Below are 22,066 nucleotides of genomic sequence, written 5' to 3' on the forward strand. Positions count from 1 at the left end.
ATATCCAGAACACCTCTCTCTTTTTTCTGATGGCACAACCACCATTGGAGTCTGGAATATGAATTTTTTCTAGGACTCTCCATTTGAAATCTTCTGCTTGGTGTCCCTTTTCTAAGAAATGTTTCACCATTGGGGCAGCGAGTTTGTGAGTTCTTATCGCTGAACGATGTTCGTTTAAACGTGTCTGTATAGCACGGGATGTTTCTCCTATATACCCGAGGAGACACGGGCACTGTATAAAGTAGATCAGATTCGAAGATCTGCAATTCCACATTTCTTTTGCCACTGTTGTATGGCCATTGTGTGTGAATTCTTTGCCTCTTATGATATTGGCACAAGAGGAACATGAGGAGCAGGGGAAAGTTCCTTTTATTGGATTGCCTGATACAATCGACCTCTGTGTTGAATGATTTTTGTCAGATATAGGTTGGAAGCGTGAACGAACGATATGTTCCTTAATATTTCTGTTCCTTTTGTAGGCAAAGAGTGGCTTAGCTAGTTTCAATTCTGGAGTACAGTTGCTATTTAAAATGTGCCAGTTTGAGTTTATAACTTGTTTAATTTTTGTATCAAGGGTAGAATGTTTAGTTACACAGACCACCTGGTTGGTGGTTTTAACAGGCTTTGGTTGGAGCAAGTAATTACGGTCATAATAGCGGGCACGCTTATAAGAGTGTCTCACTAATCGTGAGGGTAGCCTCTCTCGATAAATTTACTTCTCATCACAATTGCCTGTCTGTCGAAATCTGCCAGGCTTGTGCAGTTGCGCCTGACCCTTAGAAACTGGGAAAATGGAATTGAATCTTTTTGTGATCTAGGGTGAAAGCTACTGTAATGCAGTAGGGTGTTTCTGGCTGTGGGTTTTATATGCAGATCAATTTTTAAAATGCCTACATCATTTATAATTTCAATATCTAAGAATTCCACCCTATCATCACTGATATGCAACGTAAAGTGGAGATTGGGGTCTGCTTCGTTTATCCAAGAGACGAACTCGTCTAGTGCCTCCCTCCCATTGGTCCAGACAAAGAAAATATCATCTATGTATCTGGACCAATAGGAGACGGACTCAAAAAAGGGAGCTAATTCATTATATATATTTTTAGCTTCGAAAGCCGCCATATATATATTCGCAATCGAAGGCGCTACTGATGCACCCATACTTACGCCCTTTATCTGGCGGTAAGTATTCGAACCAAATTCAAAAAAGTTGTCAGTTAAGACAATTTCCAAACATGCCAGTAAAAATGATTTGGGGCAAGAGATGTTATATGAATCAATGAACCAAGATGTGGCTTTCATTGCTCCAATGAGGGGAATATTGCTATATAAGGACTCTACGTCCAATGTAACTAAAAGGTCTCTTCCAGGGGTAAAGGTTAAGCCTTCTGTTTTTTGTATCATGTCACCTGTGTCACGCACATATGACTTGATCTTAGATACAAATGGACGTAGGTAGTTATCTATATATTTGGAAAGGGGCTCAGTAGCTGTACCTATGGTTGAAACTATGGGTCGATAAGGTGGATCTAATGGGTTTTTATGGATTTTAGGAAGCCCATATATACAAGCTGTTTTTCCTAGATTGTGATTTAAAAATTCAAATTCCTTGGGATTGATGTGACCATCTTCTAGAGCTGTTTTGGTTAAAGATCTTATTTTTTTGGATAGATTCAGTGAAGAGTATGCTTGACAAGGGATGTAAAAAGTCTTGTCACCTAACATTTTTAGCATGTTTAGTTCATATTGGGAAGTGTCGATGAGAACAATCCCACCTCCCTTGTCGCAACTCTTAATAGTAAGATCTTTATTGGAGGAAATAGTCGATAGAGCTAGATGTTCTTCTTTGTCTATATTATAGATTGGTTTTGGAAATGAAATCCTCAAAAGTAATATTGTAATATTAAAAAGTTTGGTCACAACAAATGGAAAGTCTGAGACTACTAGAATAACATTGGATTGTTTTAAAATGTCCTTATGTTACATAATAAGAGTGATGCAATATTGTACATAATGTTTCCTTTTATGGCATTTTCCCCTTTTAGATACTATCGTGGCTGCTCCAGAAGAAGGCGCTGGTTCGCCGAAACGTGCGTAGAGATTAATCTAGCCACATTTTTCTCTTAATAATTGTGTTTATTTTATGCAACCTTGATTTTGTTGGATTATTTGCCTCTTTTTAGCAGTGTTGTTGTGTATTCTCGATCTATTGAGTCACATGTGTTAAATATAATTTGTGAATGTACATTATTATTTCAATGTGTTTTAAAAATTTGTGAATAAAATTGAACTCTCTCTTTTTACAAAAAAACAATGTTTTAGCTCAGTTCATTTCGACCACTTTTTACGCTCTGTTGCCTAGATTGATACATATAAATTTATTTTCTCTTCCCGGGTAGTCTCAGGGTGGTTCCTGCTGCCTCAGGTCTCTTCCTATAAATTCTTAGGGTGGTTTCTGCAGTCTCAGGTCCTTTCCTTAGAGCCTCACGGTGCTTTCTGCTGTCTCAGCTCTCTTCCACTGAAGCCTCAAGGTGGTCCCTGCTGTCTCAGGTAAATCTCCACTGTTTCTGATAGCAAAGTATGTGTATTAACTGGAAAGCTAATGTGTGGTGGCAAAATGGTGGCATTAAATATATTGGATTCATACATTGCTATGGTTATTTACGTTCAGATCTTGTTGTTGGTCTTGGTATGAGTGTCCGCATAATGTGACGCTGGTATTTTATAATTTTTTAACACACACATGCCACATGGCGATACTCCAACTCTCCCAAACTCCCTTTAAAAGCCGCTGCTTATGCCCCGCTCGCTGTAAACATGTTATTGTCTATAATCAACATCCACAGTGATGTGTACTGTTTCAACACTGATGTCCCATAGTGGACACTGTCTGACTTCACAACATTCATTTAGGGCCGGGAAAACGCAAGATGTGTCCTGCATTTCGGCCTCACAGTTACTTGTGGTTAAAAAAACAGGAAATGTAAGCTGAATCCGGTGCCGGCTTCTTTTATGTTGGGTTGTGTTCTGTTGAGTTGTGCGGTATGTTGAGGTGGTATATTATGTGACATTTTGTTATGCTGCCTTAAGCTATGCTATGCTGTGCTAAGTTAAGTTGCTTATATTATTACCATGCTTTTTTATGCTATGATGAGTCATTTGTTATGTTAATGTGTTGTGATGTGTCGCATTAACCTATGTTATTTTATGTCACAGTGTACTATACTGGGTTGTGGTATGTTATTTTGTTGGCTTCGTTGAATTGTGTTGTGATGTGCTTTGCTCTGTTTTGCTATTCTGCTGTGCTATGCTTGCTAGGATGAGTTATCATATATCAAAACTTCAAAATCCTTGAATAGATTTTGAATTACCCTCTCACAGTGCTGGGTCAAAACCGAAGTAACCCTTTGCTTCTTAAATTTCTTAACACAAAGCATTTAATATCACTACGTTTACACGTCTCATTTCTTTAGTTCTTAGACACAGAGTTGATGCAACAGCATGCACCCTAGATAATATTGGGAAATCCGAAATCAAGATTTGTTTTATTAACTGTTTAGCTATACGGTTTTTAATCCAGAAGTTGCACATCAAGTCTAATACTAAAGTGATACATTAGAGACTCCTACACAACCTGTAGTATTATAATTATACACCAGAAAGACTTACACAAAGTCAAGTCTCACATTTAGGCATCAAGAAGTCTTACAAAAAGTGTAATCCCGCAGCTAAACACCAGGAAGATTTATACTTTATGTAATCTTTTAGTTATGTACAAGAAACCAATAGTTGTTGTAGATTTATAATTAATTACTAGTAAAGCTTACACAGAGATTAACCTTGAAGATAAACAACAGGAACAGTTATTGAGCAGTCTTATACACCAGCAAACGATATAAAAATTATAAATTTAACGCATACACCTGGAAGGTGATGAACATAGAAGAGAGACATACAAGGTTGTGCTGGTGTTTGACAGGGATATAGCAAGGCAATGAACATAGAAGGGAGATGTACAGGGGTGTGATGCTGTTTGACGGGGAAACAGCAAGGCAATTAACAATTGCTTTATCAATCTTCCTGCTTTCTCAAATCTGCTTGAAAATGCACCATTTGTCCACTCTTTTTAAAAAAGAACCCTCCGTAGGTTGTTAGGGCTCGCTCGCTACGCTCACTCGCTACAGTGCAGTACAATCATTTTTTACGGCTCAGCACTTTCAAATCTTACCAGCTGCCACAGTTAGAGAGAGATCATGAGAGGAAGACACCTTGAGGTAGATTTGGATGTCATCCGCTTAGAGATGGTAGAGGATTCCAGATTTGCTTAGGAGGTTCCCTAATGGTTCCAGGTAGAGGTTAAACAGAGTGGGAGCAAGGATAGAACCTTAAGGGACGCCTTGACCAACCACCAGTGGAGGCGAGAGACTGTTAGCAATCTTGATCATTTGGGATCTGTACGAGAGGAATGAGGCAAACCATTTGAGTACTGCGCCTTCCACGCTCATTCGATGTTGAAGAGTGTTAAGGAGGGTGTTGTGATTAACAGTGTCAAAGGCTGCAGAGAGGTCAAGAAGAATCAGAAGGCACGATTCCCCCGAATCGAGAATATGCAGCGCATCATATATCACTCGCAGCAGGGCTGTTTCAGTGCTGCAATTTTGAATAAAACCAGACTGGAACATGTCGAGAGATTATTGTCCATAATGTGTATGGGAAAGTTGTTTTGCAACGCATTTTTCTGTGTTCTTTGAAAGAAAAGGGAGATTGGTGATGGGGCGGAAGTTATTGAGGTTGTTTGTATCTGCAGAGGTTTTTTTTAGAAGGGGGTAACCTGTCCTGTTTTGAGGACAACTCGGAGGGATTCCTGACTGAGGAAGAGATTAACTAGCCTGGTCCAGTAGGAAAGAGTGTTGGTATAGAAATCAATGCTGATGATACCGGGTATGGGGTCAGAAGAATGGTTGGAGGGTTTGGTTTCCAGGATGCATTTGAGAAGATCATCTTCCGAGATGGCGCCAAAGTTCTGACAAGTGACTAAGGATTTTCGCTCCTCAATGGGGATGGGGTACTTGTTCCACCAGAGATTTTACCTTTGATCAAAGAATATAGCAAACTCAGTTGCTTTCTTTGAAGCATCCTCAGGTTTGATGGTTTGGGGAGAACAATTTTGGTTTTTGATGAGGTCAAAAAGTTTTTTGGGTCTGATTTTAGCTGAATCGAGGAGGGATCTGAAATGTGATGTTTTTTCCTGGAAGATGAGCTTGTGGTATTTGGATCTTGCTGAACGTAAAAGAGAGAGGTTGGAGGTGGATGGAGATTGTCTCCAATGTTTCTCCAAGATTCTAAGGTTTTTCCTTTCATCATAGAGAGCTTTATTGAACCAAGGAGCTGATGGGGTGGGTCTTTTCCTTTTGGTTTGGAGTGGAGCAACCTTGTCGATTTCGACTGCAAGGATTGAGAGGCAATGGGGAGTAAGATCGTTGACATCGGTATTGAGGTCTACACTAGGGGGTGAACGCATAGCAGAATCACATAGAGCCCCAAGATCAATGTTTTTTGTGTTGCGGAACCAAGTAGAGGCTTTTTTAGGTTAGCTGAGAGTTGTAATGTGCGAGAGGTGAAAACGGAAGGGAATGAGGACATTTTCTGACCAGTCTATACAGATGGTGGGTGCAGTGGAAAGCTGGTATGATTTAGAAATAACAAGGTCCAGAATTGAACCCTTGGCGTGTGTAATTTCCGAGCAGTGTTGGACAAGATCGTTAGCTGAGAGAAAGGTTCCAAGCTTAATGGGAGTTTAGTTTCCAGAGAGAGGTGAGCTAAGCACGGATTGAAGGGTGGCCCAATGGTTCAGGGAGGAAGTGGCCTAGGCGAAGGAGGACAGGGGGAAGTGGGGGACCGGGGAGATTGTTGGGGTGCGAGGGTCGAAGGTGGGGGTGAGTGAAGTAGGCAAAGGAGGACCGTGGGCTGTGGGGGACTTGGGAGAGAGATACGATGCAAGGGTCTGAGGGGGGAAAGATGGTGATAGAAAAGAGTGGATGGAGTTACAGTGATATTTTTACTGGTGTTGAGCAGAGGTGAAGAATAGAGATCATACATAGGAGGAGAAAATTGAGAAGTGGAAATGGATGGTGGGAGGAAGAGGGGGAGAAGAGGGGGGCTATGAGAAGGCCTTCAATGCGGTGAAGTAAGAGGAGAAGGGGCTGTACAGGGAGGGGAGGGAGGTCAAAGGAAGGCCACAGGAATGGGGAGAAGAGAGAGGGTGCAGGCCAGGTACCATAGGTAATGAAAGGTGAATGTAGGGGTAAAGGCACAGGCAGAGTGGGGGGGATGGAGCAATATGAAAGTTGTGGGAGGAGTGAAGGACTGTGCGGTCACAGGGAGGGAAGAGGGAGGAACTACCAAGAGGGGAAACAGGGTTGTGAAGCATAGGGGGGAGTGTAAGTTGTGGAAAGATGGGAGGTGTAAGGTCAGTGGGAGGGAAGATGATGGAATTACAAATAGGAGAGGCAGGGATGTGTGGCATGGGAGGGGGGAGTGAAGGTTGTAGAGAGATGGGAGGTGTAAGAACAGAATTGAATGTATGAGGAAAGCAGAAGAGCGGAAAGGGGTGAGGAGAAGAGGGGAGGGAGGGGGAGGGTAAGGCGAGTTGATTGGTAGTTCAGGTTGTAAGAAAGGTGGAATGAATAGGGGGGAAATGGGTAGGAATAGGGGAGTTAGAGGACGGGAGAAGGCAGTGGAATAATAGGGAGATGCAGGATGTAGAGGTGAAGTGGGGTGTAAAGCAGACGAGGTAAGGGGGAGGTCCAGTTGGGAAGGGGCAGACTGGGAGGGGAGGGAAACAGAGAAGGGGGATAAGGGGTAGACCTGTGACTTCCGGGAGAGTGGTCCTCAGGAATGTGTGGGGGTCAAGAGGGGAGAAAGTGGACAAGCTAGAAGAAGAAGAAGAGGAAGAATCTAGAGAGATAGTGATTGCAGGGGTGGGATGAAGGGAGTGGAAGAGGTGGTCAAAGAGAGAGAGACAGGAGTCTGAAGCTTGGATCATGACAGTGCCATTGTCATAAAGTGTAATGGTGAGAGAGCCATTAAAGCAAGCATAGAGAGAATTTTTTAACCGCTTCCCATGCAGTAAAGAAAAGGAGGAGGATACGTTGAAGGAATTGAAGAAGCTGGAGGACCAGGAAGGGAAGTCATGAGTGAAGAAAATGAAGTCATTTTTGATGTTATGCTTGAACCGTTTTGCTGCTGCTTTGGACAGATAAGGGGGATAAATGACTTTGAAGCAGTTCATTCCAGACTTAATTCGACTGAAAGCCATGATAAGGAGATGAGGTGAAGACGCGTTGTGATATAATGTAATATAATGGAAGTGGAAAGGCTTAACAGCCTATCCCCTGTGCCCTGTCTCATTCTGTCAGTCATAAAGGTATATACCTGGGCCACCTCTAAACTATTACACAGCCTAAGGTTGTTCACAGCAATGATGCAACACAAATAGATGTCAGTGCAGGCCACCATTCATTTTATACTTGGCTACAGTAGGTGCACATTCATGAGACTCGACGAAGCAAAATATCCTGTTTCATTGGTCGCCAGAAAGTGACCAGAGTTTCAAAGAAATCAAACATGTGATTGCAAATGCAACTGAAATTACCTACTTTGACCCCAATTTGCATCATACCAAAATAACAGCTGATATGAGCCTGGTGGGCTGGGGTGATTCTTGCACAACACAGCAGCCACCCAAATTCTCTGAGACCCATTGTGGGCAATGCCAGTAGAAGCCTATCTGAAACAGAATGTACCTACTCTCAGCTGGAGAAGGAAAGTCTGGCTGTGGTGTGGGCCTGCAAACATTTTCATGTATTCCTCTATGGAAAATGATTTACCGTCATCACAGATCACCAAGAGTTGCTTACCATATTTGAAAACCCGAAGGCTAAGATGCCTCCTCACATCGAGAAGAGGGGGTTAAGACTGCAAGGGTAGGACTATGAGATTGTACACAAACTTGGGAAGAATCAAAACTCAGCAGATTACTTTTCATGAGTGCCGCTACATTGCCAAGTTTTACATCCAGGACTGCTGAGGAATATTTCAATTTTATTGTGAGGTCAAACACACCTGTGGCTCTGTGCAACAAATCATTGCTCCCACCAACTTAGACAAAAACATGACCATCATCAAAGAACTCATTACAATTGCAGTCTTGGAGAAAAAATACCCAGCCCCTTGCCGATGATGTTGAATTCCAAAAGTTCAAAAAAGTACAGGAAGAGTTAGCAGTCACCCAAGAAGGCATACTATTAAGAGGCTCAATAATCATAATACCTAAGGGCATAAGGCAGCAGGTCATTGAGCCTGCCCATTAAGGACATAGTGGTATTTTAGCCATCAAAAGAGCCTGAAGGCATCGAGTGTGGTTCCCTTGACTAGATGAGCGAGACGAAAAAAAGCTGAAAGCGTGCCGCATTTGCAATTGTTTGTCCATCAAGGTGACGCAGCAACCAGTGACAATGTCTGACCTTCCTGCTAATGACTGGGAGAGAGTTACAGTTGACTTCTTTGGACCTTCAGGAAAAGACACCCTCTCATGGTAGTCATTAATTAATATTTGTGTTTTCCTTTGGTGGAAACCCTGTCTTTGACAACTCATGACAAAGTCATAGAAAGGCTTGATGACATCTTTGCAACCTGTGGTGTCCACAAGATCCTCAAATATGATAATGGCCCACCTTTTAGTAGCAAAAAGGTTTCTTGTGCAACTTAAATTTCAAAAACCACAAGAGTACACTTCTCTGGCTCCAAGCCAATAGTGTAGTTGGCACCCTCAAGAGATTGATTTAACGAGCAATGAAGGGAATGAATCTGAACCAAGCCATGTACGATGCCCTCCGGGCCTATCAATCAACTCCCCACTCAAGAACTTGTGAGAGTCCAGTTACCCTGATATTTGGGAGAGCCATCATAAGAAAACGACCTCAACAGACCTAGGATCGATCAGTGAATACTGACTAAGCTCAAGACAGCAACGCAACTCATGAAAGAAAAATCAAAACGTATGCAGATCAGTGCTGCCAATCCCAGAAGACAGTCTTTGACAAAGGGGACTTGGTACTGGTCGAACAAAGATGAAAGTGGAAAATGGACACTGCTTTTCCCGCTGACCCTCTGCTGGTCATTGCGTGCAAGGGACACATTGTGACAGCACATCGTTCTGGAAAATCCATCACTCTGGACACATGATACTTTAAACACCTACCTCGCCACTTGTCAACTCCTGAAACCACAATTTGGGTGAGTTCAAGCACCTGAACCTTTGTCACTATTGCCCGATGAGAGTAGTCCTCGATCACCACAGATAAACCAAACTAGCAGGCAAGTGCGACCGCCTTGCTGACTAACTGAGGTGATGTGACTTATAAATTATAATTATGTCTATCACTTTATATTTAAAGAAGGGGGTGATGTAGCATATTGTTGCTATTTTCACTAGGACCCTAGTGGGTCTAAGATGGATCCTGAACAAGAAGTACATGATATGGGGGGAAGTGTTAGGGTGTGGTTATGGAAAGTATTTTGTGATATGCAGTGTGTGAGTGAATGCTGGAGAGTAAAGTAATGCTTAACAGCAGCTCTCATGTGGCATAATCTACTTGCATGCTCTAGGGTTGGGGAAGATACTACACCCTTCAGTCAGATTTGCTGTGCAACGCAGATCTACCTTGCGTGTCTCAGAGTGGCATAGTGAATCTGGAGTAACAGAAGGCAGTGCAAGTCACCAAATGTTAGAAAAACTGTCCCTGAGATTTCTGTATTATTTATGAATAGTTTGAGGCACCAACATTAAAGATCACATGACCATCTTCTTAGGTCACAGGTGGTTGCCCAATGATGACTTTTTACCCTGAGACACACTGTGATGAAAACGTACCTTCAGGTACTGTACCCCTCAGGACACATAGCAAAGGTCAAATATTGGGAGGGAGATTTGAGAATCTCTCCAAAGCTGGGATTGGCTGGAAGGGTAGGAACATCTCATCAAAAGTTGTTAATCCAGTGTCATCTCAAAACTTTTTTGGATGGAAAGGTACCTGCCAAATTGTAGCCCCCTTCATCTCTGAGGTCCAGTCGAGCCTTGGTGCAGGGCAGGGGATATCACCTATCACAGCAAGTAATTCCTTTCATATAATCTAACCTGCAGACAACTGCCCATCCAATGGGTAAAGTTTCCAATGCCATGTCTCAATATCAGGAGATTTTCAGCCTCAACAGATTGTGATGAAGCAGTTTGGATTCAGGTGTTGAGGAACATTATGGGAAATCAGCCATTTGCTTACAATGTCCGGCCACACACCTCCTGAAAACCGTTTGAAAGCTGTATTTTAAGATTTTACTAGCACAATGTGACTGTTGTATAATTATTACATTACGTACTTAAAGCAACCTTATCGATCATCGATATAAATACAAAAGGGAGGAGGATCATACAGATTAACAAAAAAGTGGCTTTTTTAGATCTAAAAAATGAAATCTGTTGTTCTTTATCTTTAAAGTTTTAGGTTATTTCTGATCAATGACAAACTCTTTAATTTTATATTTTTTTATGACTTGTATTTGGGCTTGTCATCCAGTTCATAAACGGCCAGCAATTCCAAACACTTTGAAGAGGCAGCTGACTGTTCTGAGTAGTGATTTCGGCGCCTTGTCGTTCTCCTGCATCTTTGACCTTTGCCGCTTATTCCTCTGTCTCTGGATGGTGCTCATGGTGGCTGTGCTCACTTGGAAGTGCCCATTGGCTGAGGTGCTGAGTTTTAATGAGTGGGTCTCCATGAATCTGTGAGGATTTATAATGGTCAGGAATGTGCGTGGCTGTTGCCAATATAGTTGCTGACATCAGTTAAGGCTATCTGATGTGGTGGCTACGGTGGAGTGGAGTGTGGCAGATGTAGGTGTGCACAGAGGAGAAGACAAGGGTGAGGGTAAGTGAGTAAGAGAGAGGAATGTTGGCAAATGTTGGCAGAGTTTAGGAGTTCAAGGGGCATTTCTTTCATCGCAATTCTGTATCCTGTCAAAGAATTAATTCGGTTATGAAGATGTTCTGTTGTGATGATTTTACAAACTTTGTTTTTGAAGGTTGAGCCAAGTCTTGGGCTTTTCCACTTCAATGAAATGTTACTGTTTGGGCAGGAGTTACACTAATTTGTAAGCTGAGGTACTCAAATACACGATTGAGAATTGTTTCTGGGGGAATACCTGGAAATTATAGGTTTGGACGATTGAAATGCCTCCTCTTGCCTCAACAGGTAGTTTATGCTCTGAATGTTCTTTCCAGATAATATTCAATGACAACAGATGTGCATATACGTGTTGAAATGCAAGGTCTCTGTGAGAAATGGTGTATTCTGTCCATGTGTTGATGAAGTGTCTGCACTATATGCTCAATGTTGTATTTTGGAGCGAGTATTATTGACAGTGGGATGCAAGGTGTGCCCTATTTAGAATCATGGGTGGTGAGTGATAGTGAAAACGAAGTTTTTAAGGCAGGTTGTGCACTGGTGCTGATAGCTGCAAGTGTGCCTGTAATTGTGTAAGCTGGTTGGGGTGGTGCAAGGTGAATCGGGCAGGAGGAATATAATGAGGTATAATATGTAGCACAAAGATATGGGTCATGGTCCTTGTGCTTCCAACCCCTAACAGTGCCAGAACATTGCTCCTTTGTGTTACTCACCCTTTAGTCTCAAACAGACACCTATGTGAGGAGGTTCTGGTATCTAGAAATTTAGGAGAGGGGGTTGAGGTCTGTGTGAGAAGGGTCTTGTCACTCGACCTGCCTCCTGATTGCTTGCTACTGATTCAGTAGCAAGGAATGTGCATCCTTCACCTTTTTTATGCTTTTCTTGGTGGGGGTGGTCCTATTCCTATGACCCCATCAGCCAGCCAAGCCGGGCTGTTGCTGGCTGGTGGGATCATTGCAATATGTAAATGTAAATTGATACTTGTATAGCACACTACTCACCGCAAGGGTCTCAAGGCGCTTGTACGAATACCGCTGTGGAACCCATCATGGCTTTCCCTGTGAGGCGTCCACTCCTGGGCACCCCCAAGGTGAAGCCAGGCATCCTTAGCGTTGTGGGGGCCGTTTTGGAGATTAAGCAAGCTATTGCCCAGAGTTGCAGAGTGGGACTCATGATTGGAAAGGACCGAGGCGAGAATTATCAGGTCCATGGAATTTTGAGCCCAAGACCCGCCGAGGCGGGGAATTGAACCCTGGTCCCGGGCTAGACCTCTGCATCACGGTCTGACGCTCTAACCATTGAGCCACACTTCTCCACGATAGGATCACCATGAAGCTCCCTGTGTCCTTTGTCAAGCTGAACAAGGGGTTCCTTCAGTTTTTTTAGCCTTTTCCTCAGGAGAGATGTCCTGGGTTTTGATTGGTTCGTGGGTAGGAGGAAGGTCTGGCCATATGTCCTGTCTCTTGATGCTGGAGCCTGATAACGTGATTCTAGAAAAACCATCGCATTACCAAGCCCGTGATTTCCAGGATGCCTAGTGTGTCCAGGAGCATTGGCTATTCAATGGTAGTACAAGGTGGAGGAGAGGGATAGGTGGGGGGGAATGGAGGACAGGCTTTTGAATGAGAGATTAATACTGTGGAGAGGCCTGAGAAAAGGTGGTCTTCATGGGCGTCATAATGAGGTGGGAAGTAGAGGTGAGGCGGGTCGTGGTTGAAGGGAGCAGCGGAGTCATCAATGGCTTCTTGAAAATGGTGATGGTTTCTGTTCCTAACAATGGTATGCCATGGCATCAGTGAATGCAAGTAAGGAATATAGGCCCCTTTCAAATTGTAAAATACAGCAACATTCAGAGCTCAATGGACTCCTTCTGATCTGGGCCCTGATGCCACTGAACTTGCTGCACAATTGATAGCTTCTCCCATGGTTGTGAACGATTAGGAAAAGAGGCCTGGCAGGAGGTATTGATTGAATAACTGTTCTACTTATGTGACACATACAGTTTTGTTTTCGTGTGGGAGGTGGTTTGGCTGTGAAAGATGTGACCAGCATGTTCCTGATGCTCCTGGAAGTATGCCGACTGCACATCAAGGTGGCTGTGTTTGAAGAAAAGTAAAAACGTGGCCTTATGTTGCGTTTGCTTTTCCCGCCTCGATTAATAACAAAATGTCCTAATAGAGTGAACTAATTACTGCTTTTTTGGAAAGAGTCTTGACGGTTGTTTTTGACGATACATTTCATCTGTCAGTTTAAAGTGTTTCTAAGTGGTGATTATCCGTAAACACAGACTTGCAAAATCTCTGCTAAGGCGGTTTCCTGGAATTAGCGCGAGACAGGTATTGAAAAATGCTCAGGGAGAATTGATGCAGAAGGCTTAACACCTTTTAACAGGTATGGTTATGGATTCTCACCTCTTTATATCTGTTATTGTCCATTATGCTCCTTCAAGTTAGTTTATACAAATCAAAAAGTTAATACCTTCTCCACACTAGAGGTGTACAATGGCACCTGGCTAATTAAACATAAAGTGCATTTATTTTTGTTTTATTCTCTTCGTCTGCTTGCACACAGACATAGCTACACAGCTTGACTGATTCTAAATGTGTATTTTCGGATCCTGGTTGTTCTGAATCTCTTGAGACACACAACATTTCCCTCCCAGTTCTGTTATTTTGTTATTTCTTGCTCAGTGCCCTCCGTCGGGGGAAAATGCCCCCCACTCTGAGCCTCGCAGAGTTTTTGTTGTCCTAAAGCATGTGATGTCCAAGCTACAGGTGTGGTTTTCTCAACATCCAGCTGAGAAGCATTGGATTACATGGCCTTCTACGACTCTCTTTTACAGCCCTGTTCCTTCTCCAATTAAGCTTTCTTCCCAGAGTACATAGATGAAGGGTGCAAACGTGTCTTCCCTCTGTCACTTCCATGTCTGCATATGATAGGGCCAGAACACCTGTACTGTTCCCCCTCCTTTTTTCTAATAATGTTTTGCAGCATGACTTTAAATAAACCCAAGGAGAATGCATTTCTATGCAAATGGAATAGAAAATGTGGCCAGAGAAGTACACAAGTATGCAAGTACATTAATGGTTCATGGTGTAGGGCGGGTAGCTTCAATGTATGCAATACATTCTATGTATCTGCGCGCATCTATTCCCTGCTACTCTTCCACATTGCTGACTATATGGCGATTCTTTCCCACCATACATTCAGTAGTCTGATCTCCATCAAATGAGTGGTTGTACATTCACGGCATTTCATCGTCTTGCCATCTATTCGGACTGAATTTCACTTTCCATTACAACCACCCTTTCGGAGTATTTCATTGCTCCTATCTAATCTTTACCCTCATTTAGGCTCCTTGATGCACATGGCAGCAGCAGTACGTACATGTCTGCTGCATCACTACAGTACCAGAAATCCTTTCTCAAGTCAGCCACCGTGGGGAGTGGGCCACTGCCCCCAGGCATACCTACTCACCTTTTAGTCAATAGCTGCAAAGACTTGACTGGACTCCTTTGGCTAGAATGCATGACACTAATATTTAAACCAGTCTTCCAGAATGTGCAAAATTGTTTACTATTGAAAAATATTCACAGCAGTTGTATACTCTCTACTGCTGTAATAATGAGCATAGTGCAGGACATTAGTTGGTGGTGTCCAACTGGGCATCTTTGTATTTGGTCCGAATCCTACCAAGGCATTATCCAGCAGAAATACCTACGTTTGATGTCATTTTTCCATTTGATTAAACTACAAAAGCTGAAAAACAGCCAAAGTAGGTTGCATTTTAGTTTCCTTAGCGGCCCGCTAAACGCTTTCTGGGCAGTTTCTGCCTTCTGAGTGCTAGCTAGTCTGTTGCCTTGGGTGTTGGTTCACTGCCCCTTGTGTCCTTGACGCTTGTCGTGTACGCAGGAATGCAAGTGCATAGAGTGAACACCTGCCGGAGTCCACTCCAGCCACGGTTAGAAAACTCAAGACTACATTTGGGCAACAAAGAACTATTTGAGCTTCATCTGCTGTGCATCATCTCGATTAGGGTCAGTATGCAATCTTGATTACTTGAAATTACATTTTTGGGCACCTGGCTATCACTGTTGTCTAAGTGGACCATTCATAGTGACAGACAGAGAAGATATGTCTCCAGTGTTTTACCAAGCAATGTAAGAAAGAGACGAATTGGCCACAGTAAGTCACCAGATTTGTAAATGCTTCGAATGCCAAATTATGCTTGAAGAGGGCGATTACTGGTTTGAGCCAGTATTCAACGGGCTTTGAGTAACATAACAAAGACCACATTGTAGGGCAGAAATGCACTTGGATCAGAACAGCGTGTGCCATTGGCAGAAAGAAAGTGTTCACTTCTCTTTTGATCAAAAAATGTGTTCTAACTGTGTGCTAACTGTAACAGTGCATGCACAGAAGAACATGCAAGCCACACACAAGGAACTGGGGTTACTACTGCCATTCTTAGTTTTTCTGATTTTGCCACGCTCTGACACTTGAGTTGTAGACTGCTCTGCTCCTGCTCACCCACCCCTTCCACCTTTCCGAGGGCCAAAGGCAGGCTGCCCCTATGAAGCTACATGCCCACGGCCATATTATAATTTCCTGTGCAAACAAACCACAGAGTGCAAAGGTTGTGTCTAATAGGTTGCTTTTTCATGTGTCTGCCACTGTACCTGCTTCAAAAGTGTGGAGTCTTGAAATAGCAAAAGTCGACACCAAATTAAAGAAGGAATGAAAAGGCGGGCCCTCGGCCCCCGCCCGCATGGTGGTGCGGCGACCCCCTCTCCCCTTGCCTTCCAGTGGTGGGGCGTGACCTCCCGGCGTCCATTGATGACGCGGGGGGTGCACGCCGCACCACTGGTTGGCTGGCACCCGACCCCTGACCCGGAAGGCGTTGTGCAGGCTTCCGGGTCGGGGGCGGGCTAGTGAGGGGCGGGGGGAAGGGGGCAGGCCACCCCCTCCCCGCGACCACGGGAATAAAGGAGAGGGGAGCGCTCAGGTGGCCCCTTGTTGCCTGGACGCTCCCCCACTCTAGTCGTGCCCCATGTTTGGGGCTTCCTAATTTTCTTTCTTGTATTTTTCAGGTGGCTGTCGGCGATTAAGTGGCGAAGGGAGGTGCCGAGTCTTAGGAGGACGTTGCTAATGATTTAGAGCAAAACCAAACAAAGTGGGCTGGCATTTTTTTTCATAACGTATATATAAGGTTCAGCCATTCCCACACTTCAAGAACCTAACTCCTTTACTTTAAAGAGTCTTAGGAGGACAGCATCGGGAAAGAGAACGCGAGAAACGCGGCAGCACCTTGACTCAAAAAGTTTTTCATGTTTTTACTCTTTTGCTGCAGGTCAGCGCCGAAGTGAGGACTGCTGGGGGAGCCGCTTCTGTTTCAGGCGGGCACTGAGGAACCAGCCATTTCACACCGTCACAGGACAGGAGGCAGAGCGCCTGAACGCGGGCTGATCCGACAGTGCTCAGGGGCCTCAGACGAAGATTGCCTGGTAGGGTGTGTGGGAGCGTGACATTGGAAGCGGGCAGCCTGAGCGTGGACCGTACGTTGCGGAGCACTCAACCAGGTACGCGTCGTTCGGGGCTCACGCCGGAAGCGTGAGATTCGGCAAGGTGGCAGGAAAAGCCGATCGGAGCGCGTGGAAGCGCTGCGGAGTACGGCAACGGACAAAGGCCACCTTCCGAGGTGTTTAGGCCTCCTGCTAATCAATACATTACACAGGTTACGGATATTGCCTCATTTACAGGAGGTTAGGAGTAGAGATTCCTTTTGTTTGATAATTTGTTGAAGTTTTAGAGATTGTGCGCCATCACCCATCCCTGCCCCATCCCCCACACCCTCATTTTAAAGTGTTGTCGGAGTCCCGGTGTGGAGCCGTTTCCTTACAAAGTAAGGGGTATTATCAGGTGAAAGCATAGACTGCCACCCGCTGGTTGGGCACTGTGTAAGTACAGAGGAAGTGGGGCAGAGGGATAAGTTAATTTCCAGGTTTCAGAGGCTTGATTTGTCACTGCAGAATTTTAACGTCTTCTATTTCAGGCAATTCGGGTGCAGTGAACGCTAAGTCGGTGGAGTGCGAGTGCGGGACCGGGATGGACTTAGAACTGGTACCGGCCGTGGAGCACGCAGGACGTCAGTCGTAAGAGGAGAGCTGGGGGCTCGCATTTCACCACTTCTGGTGGCCGCCGGGTGGGTCTAGGCTAGAGTTTACTTACCCCTGACAATAGGACAAGCCGGTGTGTTGCGGTCGCAGTTGCATGGTGCTCACAGCCTCCTGCGTATCCTCCGTCTGTTGAAGGTACAGTGCGCACGTGCACTTGAGTTCGGACATTAGGAGTGTAGTACAGTGGTCAGCAAAATGCCAGGAGCTAGGGGGGATAAGGGGTCCAGAATGGAGGTGATGATGCAGGCCATGCTGCGTAGGATGACCGCCATTGTTAAAAAGTTGGGAAAGGTTGATGAACTGGAGGCTCGCATGAATGAGAGGTTTGATGGCCCTTCGGGCCCACAAGGTAGGCCCAAGCGGCAGATTATGGCGCCCTTGCCAGGGGGGGATTTCGCTACCTCACCTAAGAGGAGCAAGGCCAAGAAATCTAGGAGCAGCGCACCCGCTCCTGCACCTCCGGCTCTCCCCCCTACACCCGAACCTGTAGTCCCGGCGCCTGTGGCACCGGCTCCTGCCATGCCACTGGGGACCCCTCCTGTGGGGCCTGCCCCATCTGCCCCCTTGGTACCTCTTCCTGCGGTCCCCGTGCCAGCACCTACTGTGCCCCCCCTCTACCTGTGGTACCAATACCAGCCCCTGTTGCGCCGCCGCCGGCCGCCCCCTTACCTAGCCCACCAGTGCCGCAGGGCGTGCTCCCAGGGGGGCCAGTGGTGCCGGCAGTAGTGCCAGATTCAGATGCTGCAGTCCCTGCCGAGCTGGCAGCTCAGATAGCGGCTTTATTGCCTTGGCTACAAAAGGGGTGTGTGTTGTCCCCAACGTCAGATCATTCCCCTGAGGCGGCTAGGTTGGTGGAAAAGATTAGAGCAGCAACGGCTGCTGGTAGTGCTGCAGGCCCCTCTTCTTCTTCACTTACAGGTTCCAATGCCGCCCAACCGAACGGAAATGAAGGTGGACCGGCCCAAGTGTCCGGAAATGGTAAGGAGGTGGCTCTGCCTCTCTTGGGTGACGGTTAAATGCCATATAGGAGTGAGGATTTAGCACAACATGTTTCCCAGGCTGTAAAAAGAAATGATTTGGGTGGGAAAGTATATCTACATTTTTTCTCTGTTGCTGGATAATAGGGAAATAGAGAATGCCAAGGTACTAAAGGAATGGATGCACCCTAGCGAATGGAGAGCACAGTGTTCTAAATTCAGGGTAGAGGAAACATTGCTTAATTGGATCAGGGCCTTCTCGGTCTTTACGGCTATCACGGCCGAACGCCCTCCTAATGTACAGGCAGCAATGGCTTGCTACCAGAGCAGGATTGTAGGGTGGAGCGAGCAGTACCCTGGGGAGGCGTGGAAGGAGTACGATGTGAATTTCAAAAAATCCAAGGAATTTGACACATCATTGACATGGGACAAGGTTGACTCAATGTCTTGGCATAAGCAATTCTCAGGGAACACACCAGTGCAGTCAAGGTGTTCTCTGCCAGACCCCAGTAGCCCTTTCGGTCAGCACAGGGGAATGAGTTCTCGGGGTAGAATAGTTGGGTTGGGGGGACATGAGGGGGTGTGCTGGGACTTTAATAAGCGCTCCTGCATGAGGCTGGCTGGCATATGTAGATTTAGGCACGCCTGCGCAATTTGCGGTCACCCCTCCCACCCGAGACAACTTGCAGGTCCAAAAATGGTAATCAAGGTCAGAGAGGGAGGAGGAAACCAGAGTAGGGTAAAAAGCATGGTTGGTCCCACCCCAATAGACGTCTTGGCGATGATCCCATGGTTGAACAGATACCCAGACCACACAGCGGCTACCCTACTTCAGGAAGGTTTCTCCCAAGGTTTCAGGATCCCGGCAGGAGGGTACACAGGCAGCGCACATTGCAGGAATCATTTGTCGGTAAAGCATAATCCCGCAGTAGTGGCTGCTAAGATTAAGAAGGAGCTGTCCCTGGGCAGGATAGCTGGGCCGTTCCAGAAGGTGCCTGTCCCCAACTTTGTGTGTTCACCACTGGGTGTAGTACCCAATAAAGAGAAGGGCGAGTTTAGACGGATTCACAACCTCTCGGCACCAAGAGGGGCGTCTTTGAATGATGCAATTGATGATGGTATTTGTAGTGTGAAGTACGCTTCATTTGACCAGGCCGTGGAATTATTGCGGGGACTGGGGCCAGGGGCACTGGTGGCAAAATAAGACATTGAATCTGCTTTCCATCTCCTCCCAGTCTATCCTTTGGACCACCACCTCCTGGGTTTCACTTTTGAAGGCACATTTTACATGGATAAGTGCATGCCTATGGGTTGTTCCATATCATGTGCATACTTTGAGACTTTTAGCTCTTTTCTAGAATGGGTCATGAGGCAGTCGACGGGCCACCAACAGGTCATGCATTATTTAGACGATTTCCTTTTCCTAGTTGCGGCGGGCACTCGGGATGTGCTTGGGTAATGCAGGAATTTTGCGTGCTCATGCGGGCTTTCGGGGTCCCGCTGGCGCCAGGGAAGACGGTCTGTCGTAATTTGACAATGACTGAGTTAGCGTTGAGCTTTGCTACACATTATTTCCTTATCTTGACCATAGTTGTTAAACGCCATTTTGTATGTTACGGCGGCCATTTTAGAGAATGCGTCGCCTCGAGGTCAGCATGCCCTTTTGTCCATCCTCTGTACCACTGACCACTCGAGTTTGCCCAGCAACAGGCTATTTTTAGTAACGGTCAAGCCCGCACATGCGCAGTTCCGACTGACCAGTCATTGCTTAGGAATGTTCCGCCCAACTGACCAGTGGTGTTGTAACCCCTCCCATGAGCTGGCTGTGTTACAAAAATGACCATATATGTACTTAAAACTCTGTAACCATGTACGGCCTATCTTTTAATATCTGTAAAACTGTATAAAAGAAGGACTTACACCGATGTTCGGTGTGATACTTCTTGCATTGCCGAAGGGTGCTGTAGGAATGTACCACCACCCCATGGGGTCTTAATAAATTTGTCTTTTGCATTTTCTAGTTTCCGTGCTAACAGTTCTTATGGTGTAGAGGGTATTCTGCGGAGTATGTAGGCCTGGAGAACCCAATACCACAAATTGGCGACCACGAAGGGACTCATCGGCTACTCGGATGCCCGAAGGAGAGGTCGTGACGAAGGATTGGAAACTCGACATGGACGCGTACGCTGCCACTGAGTGACCTGAGTCTTGGCACCCACGGTGTTTCTTCCCTTCCTTCTGATCTGACCTTCCAGGTGGCGCCGGTCCCCGGCTGAGATCCTACTCGTCTGCGTTGCTGTACAGTGCCTGTTTGGCTGATTTGATCAAAAGACCTTGGCAGTTGGAACCTGGATATTTGAGATTTGGGTAAGAATTGTGATTGGTAAGGTAGTCTGTGGACGCTTACTGTGGTTCTATGAATATGAATATGTTTTGAGTTAGCTAACATTTGAGTCTATGAATTTATGTATATGTGTAGTGCACTCCACATAGGCAGGCATGTAGAGATGTTTCTCTAACTTTGTTTGTGTTTTGAGCGGCATATTTTGTGTGAAGTATAGTAAGTGCCATTTTTTACGGTATCACGTTTTCGTGATACTTTTGAACATGCCTGTTTTAAGCACACTCCGAGGGATGTGCTGTCTTGGGAATGGTACCACATACAGATTAAATGAATCTCAGCCGGCTCCCCCAGAGGGGACTCCTAATCGTGAAATGTATATTAAATTCGGCCTTCCCCCTATATTGTATAGTAAATTATGGAACAAATACACCAAGTCTGATCCCGAGTTGCAATGGCCACTACATGGGTCGTTTGATTTACGAAAGGTTCAGTTTGTGGAGCAATGTTTGTTTCAACACAGGTCTAGACAGAATATGTTTGATTGTGTACGAATGTGGGAGAAAGCAGTGCGTGAACGTATGAAGCGTGAGATTGCCTTGGCAGAAAAAGAGCAGCGCAAGGCTGCTCGAGATAAAGCTTTACAGCTGGAGGAGAAGGAGTTGCAGGAGAAAAAAAGAGAGGGAGGCACGGGAACGTAATTTGCAAACAAGTGGTCAATTTCCTATTCGACGTCCGCTTTATCCTGTCCTTACTAATGAGGTTGATGATTTTTCATTATTAGATCGGTCTCCGCCTCCGTACGTTTCGCCTACGGCTCCGGATGAGGACTTTGGTGATGAAGATCAAGATAGTGCGAGTACGAGGTTAACTGCTGGTAGAGCCGCGGATTTGCGTAGTTTTGCTAGGAAACTGAATTTGAATAAAATAACTATGTCAGAGATTAATGCTGAAAGGAATAAATGGTCAGAACGAGAACAGTTGTGTTTTTTAAGTACCCTTGCAGATGAAGTTGTTGAACTATTTCGTAAAAATTCAGAGGATTTAGAACCTAAGGATATATCGGTACAGCATGAGAATATGCGTAAAGGTCTATTTGTTATTGCAGATGCGGATGCCTTTTTCCTACGATTGGTCAAGTTACGGGATGAGGCGTCCAGATTGCGGGAAGCACGAAAAGCATCAGAGAAGTCCGTGCCGGGGTCGACGGAGCAATCCAAAGAGTATTCTATCTTTGGAGCAGATAAGAGTTCTAAAGTGCATGTTATGCCTATGCGTGAAGCTGCACCTTTGTATGATCCCCCTAAAGAGCAAGGTACCAGTGATGATAAAACATCTGGGGATGCAAAGGGGTATTTTATATATAATTGGGTGTATACGCCTTGGAATAGATCGGATGTTATGGCATTGAAAAACGCTTTACCCGATCCCCGTAAAAATCCGGCAGCCTTTTATGAAGGGGTGGAGGGGGCTATTTCTTCTTGCGTTATGACTCTGGTTGATATTGATATTTTCTTTGGGATGATACTGCCCCCTGATATGTGGAGAGCAATT

This window comes from Lissotriton vulgaris, chromosome 11 (assembly GCF_964263255.1).
Source record: "Lissotriton vulgaris chromosome 11, aLisVul1.2, whole genome shotgun sequence".
NCBI lineage: Eukaryota > Metazoa > Chordata > Amphibia > Caudata > Salamandridae > Lissotriton > Lissotriton vulgaris.